Source organism: Pteropus vampyrus, unplaced genomic scaffold (genome assembly GCF_000151845.1).
Source record: "Pteropus vampyrus isolate Shadow unplaced genomic scaffold, Pvam_2.0 Scaffold105, whole genome shotgun sequence".
Taxonomy (NCBI): Eukaryota; Metazoa; Chordata; class Mammalia; order Chiroptera; family Pteropodidae; genus Pteropus; species Pteropus vampyrus.
In genome coordinates this window covers 572,495-582,902 of record NW_011888886.1, presented here as the reverse complement: position 1 = coordinate 582,902, position 10,408 = coordinate 572,495, and positions in this window count along the sequence as shown.

Genomic DNA, 10,408 nt, shown 5'->3' with positions numbered 1-10,408 from the left:
AGTGCAGCCTCCCTCCTGTCCTTCCTAATTAACCTCTCATTAAACCCTGTTTTTTTTCCTCGTAGAGCTTATTGCAATCGGTAAGTGCGTAATGGCTCGTGTCATGCACACGGGTCTGTCGCCACACAAGATGTAAGATTCCACGGGGGCAGGGACCGAATGTGCTGTTTGCCGTTATGCGTCTACTCCTAGCACAGTGCTTTATGAACAAAGAGAGGCTGATGAAATTTCTGAATTGAAATTTTTTTCCCCCAGATATTCTGAGGTCGCCCTTTATCATCTACAAGGTGTATATACCCATCTAAATATAAGAGACGATCATCTAAACATGCTAAACATCGGGGATTTGCAAGGCAGCCTCTGGGTACTGGGGGAAGAGGCTCGCAGGATCAGACAGAGCAGGTTCATGCCTGGCTCTAAGTCGGTCACTCGTGAGCACACTGGTTCCAAGACAGCTCAAACCGCACCCCAAGAAAGCCTTTTACTCGTTTTCTGCTTAACTTTGATAGGGCCTCTGTGTCTCAGAAAAAACAATCCTTTTCATTTACATAGTTTATGTAGAGGTCTAGAGTGGACAAGCTTCCATTAGCTTCCAAGTCTGAGAACAGGATATATGAGCTGAGAAATTTGGAATTGGTCTGTGGAGCCAGGGTTTCTGACCAACACAAATACTATTGCCCAGAAAAGGGAAAAAAAAGCTTTTAAAAAGCAGCCTGATGGCGCCAGCTTGCTGGGTCTTGAAGCTACATGTTACTATTTCAAACTTAGTTTCAGTCAAGTTTAGTTAGTTCTTGATTTGGGGAGAAAATAAAAGTGTCTGGATCTTTTCTTTGGTTTTGGATAACACAGGAATACTGTAACTTTATTATTTTTTTTTTTTCCTGTGAGATGGGGGAAAATTTTTTAAAAAAGGTCTTCATTCGGATGTAGGATCACGGCACCCGCCCACCAGGTTAGATGTCTATCTCGTTAAGAGGGGAATTTTAATTAAAGAACATAAAATTTAAATGGTTTGGAAAATGTCAACATGGTTTCCTATTTTGAGCCCAACACAGATGATAGAACAAGAGGGTATAAATGAAAATTAAAAAAAAACAAATTCAGAACAGATGTCAGGAAGTGTTTCTTTTTTTCTTTTTTCCTTTTTTTTTTTCCACGCAGAGAATCATAAATGTGTGGAATAGCTTACCAGGCAAGATAGTGAAGGCAAAAAGAGAGAGGTCGTTAAATAAACAATTAGATCGCAAGTGGATTGTGGAATCAATGAGATGGAGTGAACTAAATGGTGTCTCTCTCCCCCAGTCTGCGGAAGTTTTCGATAAAATGAAGTCTTTGGATAACCCTCTAACCTTAACTGTCTAGACGTGCAGAGGGAACTTGCAGATATTCCGATGTCTGTATTTCCATGCTTCGAATGCGAGCCTGTTGAGTGTCACCTTGGAGGTTTTCGTGGTGGAATTCTGCCGCTCGAACACATGTGCTTCGAGAGAAACACGAAGTATGAAAACATCAAGGGCCAAGTAGCAAGAAGCAGCTCATGAATAGTCCGAAATGATGGGTAAATGTGGACACGGAGCTGCTTCTACTGCCTGTGCCAAATAATCAGGATTAATCGTAACACGGGAGCTCATGCTCCTGGTGACCGTTCACGCTGAAGTTAGTGGCATGTGGACATCATACCCGCGGTAGGGATGCTTTGTCGTGGGGCCGAGAGGCATCTGCCTACACAGGGCATGTCCTGTATTTAATGATTTTGTCCTGTGTCATATATGACTTTGTCAGGAGGTCCTAAGTGTCCCATATGCAGCTTTTATCAATAAAGTACAAAAATCAGCCATCGGAGTTAGTTTTCCACCACAGTAACGGGCTTGGATCAGGCACATGGTGACACCAGCTGACAATCGTACGTCTACACCGAGCTCTGGACCACCTCTCCGGTCACTCCCACGCATCTGGCTGAGGAAAAACCAAAAGGGGACCTAGGAGAATACAAATTACTTTTTTTTTTTTTCCATATTCAAGAAAAAAAAAACACGTTCTTTGGCTTAAGGCTCAAGTTTTGAACAAGCAGAGTCTTAATTTGAAATAACCTTACATCACTACACATGCTCTGACAATCAACCAATCTGTAACTGCCTCACTCCTTGGTGGGCGATGCTTCTGGAAATTAGCGAACCAATGATAGCCCTACGCTTCGAAAGTCAACCAATCAAGGACAGGCTTACAACCGTAGATGACAGCCAATCAACAGATGCTTCGCTCCGGTGGCCTTGCTTCTGAAAATCAGCCTTATGACAGTGACGATGGCGGCACAGTGGACAGGTCTCAGTGTCTAAGCACTTCCACTTTTCAAAGTCCACCAACCCTCGCAGGCTGAGCTTCCCCGGACCGCTCCCAAGACCAGCTCTGACTCTGGGGGGACTGCACAGCTCTTCCTTGACAGCGAAGTGGGGAGTCACTGATTTTACATCAGATGTAGAGTTTAATTTCGTGTTAGTTATTTAACCCCTGCTTTCAGTTAGTTATGAGTTCAAAATTGTGAGTGATGTACTGATACACTCAAATTTAGTGTTTGCAATTCTTGTGCTGGTTCTTATCCTTTTTTTATTTTTTAATTAAGGACATTAGTTTTTTAGAGCAGCTTTAGGTTCACAGCAAAATTTGAGGGGAAGTATAGGGATTTCCCATGCACCCCTGGCGCCCACCCCTACACGCACAGCCTCCTGTTCTCAACATCTCCCACCAGAGTGCACAGTTATTACAATTTACAAACCTAGATTGACATATCGTAAAATACACAAAATCCGTAGCTTACATTAGTGTTTAGTGGAGGCGTTATATATGCTGTGGGTTGGACAAACGAACATGTAAGGATACGTATCCATCATTAGGCTATCATGCAGAGTATTTCCACAGCCCTGAGAATTCTCTGTTTCTGCCTATTTATACCAAACCCACTCTTCAACCCCTGGCAACCACTGATCTTTTGACTGTCTCTGTGGTTATGCTTTTTCCAGAATGTCATATAGTTGGAATTGTTCTGTATGTAGGCTTTTTGGATATGCATTTAAGGTTCCTCCGTGTTTTTTTGTTTGTTTTTTGTTTGTTTGTTTGTTTGTTTGTTTTCATGGCTTGATAACTCATTACTTTTTAACTGAATAATAGTCCATTGTCTGGATGAACTACAGTTGATTTACCCTCTCACCTACTGAAGGACAACTTGGTTGCTACCAAGTGTCAGCAATTATGAACAAAGCTGCTATAAACATCTGTGTGCAGGTTTTTGTGTGGATGTGTTTTCAACTCCTTTGGGTAATACCAGAGTATTACTATTGGATCATATGGTAAGAGGGTTTAGTTTTGCAATAAACCACAGACTGTCTTCCCACACGGCTGCACCACTTTGCATTCCCACCAAAAATGAATGAGAGTTCCTGTTGCTTCACATCCTCGCCAGCATTTGGTGTTGTCAGGGTTCCAGAGTCTGCCCATTCTCGTAGGTGTGTGGTGGTATCCACCTGTTGTTTAATTTGCATTTCCCTCTGACATATGATGTGGAATATTTTTTTACATGCTTATTTTCTGCCTGTGTATCTTCTTCGTTGAGGTGTCTGTTCAGGTCTTTGACACATTTCTAAATTAGGTTGTTTGTTCGGTTATTGCCACGTGTTAAGGGTTCCCTGTATATTTTGGGTAGCGAGCCTTTATCGGCTGTGTCTTTTGCAAATATCATCTCCCAGTTGGTGGCTTCTCTTCTCTGTCTCTAGATATTGTCTTTCACGGGACAAAGATTTTAATTGTAATGAAGTCCAACGACTGGATTATTTCTTTCATGGATTATACCTTTTGCTTGTGTATATTAAAAGGCATCGCTATGCCCAGGACATCTAGGTTTACTCTTTTTGTCATCTTCTAGGCGTTTTATGGTTTTGCGTTGTACATTTGGATCTGTGATCCATTTGAGCTGACGTTTGTGAAGATTGTCAGGTCTGGGTCTAGATTTATTTATTTATTTTTTGCATGCAAATGCCCCTTTGTCCCAGCATCGTGTGTTGGAAAGACTACCTTTGCTCCATCGTGTTGCCTCTGCTACTTTGTCAAAGATCAGTTGACTTTGTATACGTGGGACTCTATATATGTGGGCTCTTGTTCTATTCCATTTATCTATTTGTCTGTTCTTTCAAACAAACAAAAAAATCGTCTTGATTATTATGTCTTGAACTCAAGTAGTATCAGTCCTCCAAGTATATTCTCTCCTTTGATACTGTTTTGGCTATTAGAGGTCTGCTGTCTTTGCATATCAAGTTCAAAATCAGTTTGTTGATATTCACAAGATAATGTGCTGGGATTTTGATTGGGATTGCTTTGAATCTCTATGTCAAGTTGGGAAGGACTGACCTCTTGACAATATTAAGTCTTCCTATCCATGAACATAAAATATCTCTCCACTTACTTAATTCTTTGATTTTGTTCATCAGAGTTTTGCAGTTTTCCTCATTAAGATTTTGTGAATATTTTGTTAGACTTATGCCTAAGTATTTCTTTCGGGAGTGTTAATGTAAATGATATTATGTTTTTAATTTCAAATTCTATGCATTCATTGCTATTACATAGAGAAGTGATTGGTTTTTATATGTTAACCCTGTACCCTGTCGCTTTGCTGTAATTGCTTATTCGTTCCAGCAGTTTTCATTTACATTTTTAAAATTTTTACATAGACAATCATGCCATCTCCGAACAGAGAGTTTCTTTCTTCCTAATCTGTATACTTTTAGTTTCCTTTTCTTGTCTTATTGCATTAGCAAGAATTTCCAGTACGATTTTGAAAAAAAATTAAACAAACGAGTCATGCCATGAAAGATGGAATTATGCGCTTGAGCGGGTCCGATTGGAAGAGCAGTTCTCAGAGTGTCAGAATGTGTTTACTGTCCTAGTTCATAATGCTAACGTCGAGCATGAGCTTCACTGAACAAAACACAAAGTAAGATGGGTGTGGCCACTGTAGGCGCTGTGTTGCAGTGTAAACGAGCAGAGACCATCTGAAAAGAATTGTACCTGGAAGCTCTTAGGCGCCAGTCGATGGGGCAGGTGAGAGTGAGTGCCGGTAGGGACCCATCACCATGGCTACCAGGTGAGGCGGCAGTATTGCTGCCCGACGATTACTGTGCATAGCAGTGGACGGCGTTCTAGATGGGAACAGTAGGTCTGGCATTTTCGAGGGCCCTGTTTGGAATTTTTACCGAAGCAGCCTAATTAGGAGAGAGCAGTCTAGAGCTGGAGATAGGCAGACGGCAGAGGAAGTCGCTAGTATGCACCCCGCCCCTGGTGATGGTGGGAGATGCCGGGTCCCAAGCAGTTCGGGAAACAGGAGGAGAGCAGTGGTGGCCAAACCTCTGCTCAGCCGGGTCGCGGAGGCTTTGGCACTGGAGCGCGAGGCAGAAACACTCTCCCTGTGCAAACCTGAGTGCAACAACGCTTCTTTCTTTACCCAAACCGGGATGCCCGCAAAGCCCTGGACCGACGCCAGGACTGGCGTGTGGGGAAGTGGTGAGGTCTCCTCCGCACCAGCATAGATGCAGTTCGAGGACGGATTCAGCACCAGCATCCGTGGCATCTCCTGTCTCTGGGCTGGCGTTATAGAATTACAAGCCCCGCGGGAACATAAAACAAGCGGAAGGAAGTTGTAAAAGAGAGAGCCTGCTGCTCTGGCGTTGAAAGGTGGTTGACTTCATCTCGAGACCTTCGTGAGCCAGGCCGGGAGTCATTAGGGAAAGAAAGATCCCAATAAGGAGAAGCTAATTGTTGATTCCTGCTCACACCTTCCAACGATCTCAGACATTGCTCAGAGACTGCGTTTTTTTTTTTTTTTTTGAGAGTCGGTTTTTAGGAGAATGTTTTAAACATTGATTCTCACGTTATCATTCTCCTAATGCCGTCTGCCAGAATGTTCCATTCAGCTGCCCCAATCTGCTCATCCTGTTTCATAAAGGGGAGCTATTCTCAGATGAAACTTTCTCTTTCTCTCCCTCCCCCCTCCCCCCCTTTTTTTTGCACCAATGTATTTACAAAGGAATGAAAGTGTAAATTTTAGGTTTTTGAACCTAAAAACTATGGGCATTGCCTAAAATCCGTCTTTAGATGCTCAGACTCAAGGTGTGTCTTATTTTCTCCTCTTCCTTGGGTATGAGTTTGCTTCATCACGCATAGTTTATGAGTTTATCTCGATGCAGAGGGCGTGTACTATGTGCAAGGCAGCAGGCACCAGGCCAGACCCTGGGGTCGGAGATGTGACAGAAGATGTTCCCTGTGGCCACGGGAATGCCGATTCCATGTGTCCGCTAAGAAAACCAGTCCAGTGGGAGAGAAATCAAAAGAGCCATTTGACCCAGGAGCATGCAGAAGTTCACCTGGACCCTCCTTCTCCTGAGTTCCTCAAGACTGAGGAAAAGAGGCTTATGAAACAGCTCTGAACTTGAACCCCGATGTCACTTATCGGCTATGTGCTCGTACTCACACATTTAACGTCTCACGGCCCAGGTTGATGAGACTGTAATTTCGCAGCCATCTGTCTTGCTGCAGGACGTAAGACTCCATGTAGGTGATGGCCATGGTCGACGATTAATACGTGCGAGGGATGTTCCCCCGCCTTCTTCAAGAACTGCAAACGTATCTCTTTACCTCCTGTCATCATGTTCATACTACCTATCTGTCCCGTCAGTAGAACTACTCCATTGTGCTACTAAATACCTTCAGAATATTGATGACTGCTCAGTCAAAGTGGAAAGGCAAGAGATATATCGTCGGAATATTTGAGCGACTCAGTCAAGTGTGAATCATTGCCAATGTGCATTTATATAATGAAAAGCAATACACGAGGCAATGCTTTTTCCGCCATTAACGACCTTCTGATCCGGTTCATAGTAGAATAGATACAGAGGAAATGTTTCCACCCTGCACATTTCTTCATTCGTCCATTCAACACACACACAGAAAGACTGTCGATTTATTTAACGAAGTGGCAGGACACTGAGTAAGACTCTGCTAGTCTGGATACCTTACTAATGCCCAAAGAGAAGAGGTAACTAGTTCTCCACATTCGAAAGGGAGACACTTGGGGTGAATGACAAAGCACAGGTGATAAGGCCGCCTCATCAATCTACTCCCAGCAGCCCAGGCGTGGGGAAGTGTGGGGTTCCCCTGGGCGGGTGGGTGATGGAGCTCACAGCCAAGCTTGAGTGGCTTTCAAGGGACTGGGACAGATGAGGCTATGGGGTCGACGGGCCAGCCAGGGGAGGGAGGGCACCGCACGGGAGCCGAAGGGCTGGCCGCGAGCGTGTGGGAGGCTCGCCCGGTCACACCCCACAGGGCTTCTCAGGAGCCCGGACCTGCGTCCACGGGAAAGCCCGGCGTCTGGGCGCCTACCGCGCGAAGAACCTGGTGATCATAGCAAGCCGACCCAGTACGATTCTGTGTGTCTTCTCAAGGACTGCCCCACGCACCCCAGTCTCAGTAGGAGGAGGAGGGCGACTAAAGAGCCCACCGTCTCCCTGCGCCGCGGCCCCGGAGCCAGGTGTCCGGCCGAGCTGGGGATGGGAGAAGGTGCGAGGCGGGTGGGAGCGGCTCATCCGTTCCTCACCATAAGTCTCATTGTCCCAGTGCGATGCTAGTCCAGACACTGGCCAGACGCGACTGTTAAAGTGGAAAAGGATGCAGCTCCAAAGCGTGCCGGACACGGCAACGGGAGAAGAATCAGCTCTGTGCTAAGCGGCCTTCGCTCAGCCGCATCCTTCCCAGCGGGGCTCAGACGCCAGGTGCGTGCGCACAGCTGTAGGCTCTGGAAGCAAACCATCTCGGCGAACGGTCACGTGCTTTTTTAAACGATTCACCGACATACTTTATAAAGGAGTAATCGGGAGGATAAAAATACACCTGATAATAAAATGGAAAGAAAGCGGTGATCTCGCCTTCTGTCCTTGTCAGCGTAGTATGTACGAACTGAATAAATATGCACCTGTACTTCGCACGCCTGATTCTACGTGGTCCGCATGGCAGGAATTATCCTCAGAATGAGACTGAAATTTAGTGCCGTCGAACGACTTTTGCGAGTTCACGCAGCTCGAAGGCGATGAAGCCTGGATTCCAGCTGCTGCGGATCCCGAAGGGAATGGTCCGAGCCGGCGAGTCCGACCACTGTCCCGCGTCGTGGGCGGGAGCTGGGGCGGGACCCCTTCAGTTACACCTCAGAGTGACACCTCGCTGCTCTTTCTTACAGCGGTTTGCCCTCAGTTATGAACGTTCGCTGGGTGTCTGCTTTGTCGTGATTCACCATGACTTAGGACCCGTCTCCTTGCTGAGGACCATCCCCCGAGTGCCTCCCGACGGTTTGGGCTGCTCGGCGTTAGGTGAGGGTTACTTGCTTCAGGGGTGATTGAAAAAAACAAAGAGGGAAGTGGCATCATCACTAGAAAAGAGAAACAGAGAGGGTGACGGAAGAAAGGTCATTTTTGCAATGAAGTCGTGAGAGAGAGAAAGAAGGAGGGAAAGGCCGAAGCATCTAAACCTCGCAGCGCGTGGCGGGGTTACCTGGGAGGAAGGGAGAAGGTGGCTGAGCGCGGGGAGCCGAGGCAGGTGCTTCAATAGGAACGAACATGGAGAAAGTTAGAAAAGCCTGGGCGGAGGCCGCGAAATGCCCCACAAGCCTTCTTCTAGCTCAGAAATCCACGAAACTTCCGTCATTGGAAATCATGCCATAAACCAGCAGGCAAAAGGGATAAATGTATCTTTAGACATAAGATCGGAAATCGGTTGAGCAGTTGGATAGAGAATGAGCTAGAGGCAAAATAATTTACCCTTAATATGTTTATACTTTACAGCTAATCCAGGTGAACGGAAACCATCTCATTGATACTATATATAAAGAAAAGATCTTTAAAACTGTCTAGGAAAATGTTATAAAAGGAAATGAATTTATTAAACTCATTAGTTATTTAAGATACTGAGCATGACTTTAATGTTGATTTGTGTGGTTTAGATGCTTTTAATATTATATTTTCTTTTTTACTGTATATTTTCTTTTTTCACTTTTTTACTGTAATTTAGTGTTTTCAGCCCATAGTGTGTCGGCATTAAGTCACATCGTTGTGCAGTATCGCCACCACCCACGTCCGGAAATTTTCTTCTTCCCCAACTGAAAGTCTGTACCCATCACACCCTGGTGGGTGCATGTTCCCTCCCTGTCCACTCCCTCCCATAACGACCTCTACATTCCGTCCATGAATCTGGCGACTCCAGGTGCCTCATATAAGTGGAATCATACTATATTTATCCTTTGCGACGGGCTTATTTCATGTGGCATAAAGCCGTGTCGTATCAGAATTGTATTCCTTTTTCAGGCTGAGCAATGTTCCATTGTGTAGATGTGCCACATTTTTTCTCCATCCACCTGTCGATGGACATTTGAGTTGCTCTCATTTTTGGTCTATCGTGAATAACGCATCTGTGAACACGGGTGCACAAACATCTGTTCAAGTCCCTGCTTTCGATTCTTTTGCGTGTACGTCCAGAGGAAGAATTGCTGGATCGTAGGCAAATTCTCCGCATTGTCAAGAACCCACCATACTGACCCGTTTTACATTCCTGCCAGTGGTGTACCATATTTTGTTCTATTGGCTGGAAAAACATGGATGTCCTGAGGATTTGCAACATTTTGCATAAGCCCCCTTACCTTCTCCTCACACAGATTCGGCTCTATCTCTGGAACCATGGATCCTTCTCGGCTGGTGGCAGAGTGTGAGGGGCTGTTCCGGAATAGGATTTCTGGGATAGGAGAGAAACCACTCTAATAGCAGAGTACATACAATTTTTCAAACATTTTTCATAAATACTACTTTATTTGAACTTGATATCACTGTGAAACAGCCATCAGTATTATGATTCTCACCTAGCAGGTAAGTTTTCTGAGGCCGATTGGCTCGTGTGACTCGCAGTGGAAGGAGTGTGAGGTTTGAAGTTGAACGGACCAAGCCGGCTCGGCCACGCTGACCTTAGCCAAATACTGTGACATTTTGCCGTGGTTAGTATGAATCTGTGCCCTGTGGCTGGAGTCTGGAGTTAAGCCAGCCTGACTCATAGGCCAGCAGGCCCACTTCTGCACGGCCGGAATCATCTCTGCCTGCTATTATATGCGGCAATTTATATTTGCTTATTAAAATTTTAGTTTCTTTGTGGAATAACTGCCTAACCCCCACCTCAAAAGAAAAAGAAACTGGTAGCGCAGATGATGAAAATGAAGATAAAGTGGGACAAGCTAAGACACTGAAGACTCTTCGCCAGAATATAAAAATGAGTAAATTAAAGAGAGAAATGAATTCAGCGGTGGCTCAGATCTGAGGAATGAACAAGTTCACCA